Below are 2608 nucleotides of genomic sequence, written 5' to 3' on the forward strand. Positions count from 1 at the left end.
AGTACTCCGCACCGAGCAGTCGTGAGCGCGGTGGCCAAGCTCCCGGCAGTGGAAACACCTTGCGGCGAGAGTGCAGGCCGCCGCCCGGTGCCGGGGGGAGAAGCAGTTAAAGCACTTCCCCCGGAGATCCGCCGGCACAGGACGACGAGGACGACGCTCCAAACGCCTGAGCTCCTTATGCGTTCGCCGACTCACCACAGTTTGCCAGCCCTCATCGTCGTCGTGGACCGTAGCAGATGCAAGGGGTCGGCGCTCGCGCGGGTGCAGCACAATCCGTGGGGAAGAGCCGCCGAGACGAGCAGAGGAGGCCGCGGTGGAACCCAGCACCGGCGAGGCAGGTTTAACTGCCGCCAGCAACACCTCCTTGAACGTCGGCAGGGAGATGCCGCCGCCAGACTTTCCGGACGGCGGGGTATCGCGACACCAACGTTGCGCCTTGCCGCGGCCAGAGTGACGGGGGAGGGGGGGATCCTAGACGCCGGGATGGTGAAGTGGGACGGAAGGGTGGCCGCCGGGCTCGGGGTGAGCGGCGGCGGGCGGCTGGTGGCTGGGCTAAAGGCGTCGGGGAGGGGAGGGGGCGGGAGAGGCGAAGCGGTCGCCATCATTTTACTTCACCGAAGGCATCATCATCAATAGTACTTCGGTTCCAGAATTCTATTCAAACATTGAAGCCAGACATGATTGTAGTCCTTGTGGACATCTCAGCCGAGGGTTCAGAGGTTACACAGCGCAAATGGATATCTGTTATAGAGCAGTTTGAGGGGATACTGGGGCATCACTCTAGTCTTCCTCTTCTCATTGTATTGTACTAGGTGATAAGGATGTTGGCAATTGTGACAATTTGGAGGGAAAATTTCTACACCGCAGGGCCAAACATTTGCCTGGATTATTGGATTCTTGTGGGTGTTGTGCTTTTGAGATAGTAATGTGAATTTTGTGTCACTAATTGCAGTTGCGCTGCTGTGTAGGAATAATGACTTGTGGTTTGGTGTTGAGAAGTTTATGGAGAGGGAAAGCCATCATTTCCAAAATCTGAATGAAGGGGAATATTACCCTTCAGGATGTGAAAAAAAGAGAAGGTTCCACTGACATCAGTTGGAGGCGGAACAACATGGATTCTAGGTCTGATCCTGTCATTTTACTACATTTTCCACTACATTTTCCACTGCATAGGTTTGATGCAGAAGTTACTGGTGTTCCCACATCTTCAGAGGCAATAGTCTCAGAGCATTCATCAGTTTTCTCAAGTTCAAAACAAAACCACCGATAGCATGTGTATTATAATTAGACGCTTAGTCCATTCCTCCTATGAAATCACAAGTATTACCTTAATATTGTCTATGTGACCCTGAATTTGTGCGATTACCATATCAGGGGGCTATACGATCGCCTGCATACCCTCCTAGCGAAATCAACTTAGTATACTCTTCAGGCACTTCAACCAAGGTTAGCCTCCCATATTACCACTTGGCTTGATAGCTGCACCTCACAAGTATAGTATTTCTTTTGGGTTGAACTACTTGTTATAAGTTGACTATGTTTTATGTTATGTGCTTTTAGTGGCTAGCATAAAAATGTTGAGTTTACTTCAGAATGGCATTTGATGTTCTAATATTGTTTCTCTTTCTACAGGATTATATTTAATGCTCATACTGTTAGCTTCTCAGACTTTCTCCATGCTGATGGGACACGTGAAGTAACAGTACTGGCTATGACATGGAAGACGAGGTGTACCTGGTTTTGTCATTACTACATTTGATACTGAAGGGACTGTGACTCTGAGTTGTTGTTTGTTAACCAAGGAATGGCATGTAATTTTGGGATACTCAGCATTATTGTGCCCGACAGCTCTTGCAGTTAAATTGTCACATCAGTTGGAAAGAGAGAGATTGAATCATTTTTCAAGGTATGTTTTATCCTTGCAAATAAATTACTTTGTCTCCATGATGTTTTTGTCTTGTCTGGTTTGCAGCCATCTAATTAAAACATCAATAGGTTTTAGAGCAATTCAAGTGTCACATTTTGACCATCTTAGTTATGCTCAGCAGGGATGATTGCTCAAGCTTAGCTGTAACTCCATACGATCTTTTTCCTATCTCCTGATACACATACTTTTAAACCACAACTCATTTGATCGGTTTGGTGGCGTTATCCTCTTTGTATCCAGTAAGTGCAAGAGAGCAAAGATTGGGTGCTCGCTGTCTGCAAGGTCTTGGTTTTGCACTTTGGATGCCTACACTGAGAATGATAGGGGTTTTTGTCACATGGTGAAGAGCCAACCTTTTCCATGTATGATCAGAGTGCATTCTGCTTGTCTGACATCTGACTGTCTGTCTGTCTGTGTAGCTCATGTTCTGTGGCATGCTGCCCCTTGAAATGAGGTGACGAGGATATTTTTAGTCCATAGCTTATACCATAATACTAATACCAAGCTTCTGCATTTGCTAAAGTCACTATGTGCACCACAGTAGTCGGTGGGATCAGGCAGCACAGTTTTTTTGGGGGTTAACCTCTCAGCAGTTGCACATAAAGTATTCCACTATCTCACTCAAGATTTATCTAAGCAGTTTTTTGTGATTCTTTTAGCTCAAGATTGAGTATTATTAAT

General features: G+C 46.7%; 1 pseudogene; it reads left to right on the forward strand.

Moving 5' to 3' along the window:
- Positions 1–483: 483 nt before the first annotated feature.
- Positions 484–2385, forward strand: LOC120669133 (annotated as a pseudogene).
- The last annotated feature ends 223 nt before the right edge of the window (positions 2386–2608 follow it).

The sequence above is a fragment of the Panicum virgatum genome, chromosome 4N (genome assembly GCF_016808335.1).
Source record: "Panicum virgatum strain AP13 chromosome 4N, P.virgatum_v5, whole genome shotgun sequence".
In the NCBI taxonomy this organism is placed as follows: Eukaryota; Viridiplantae; Streptophyta; class Magnoliopsida; order Poales; family Poaceae; genus Panicum; species Panicum virgatum.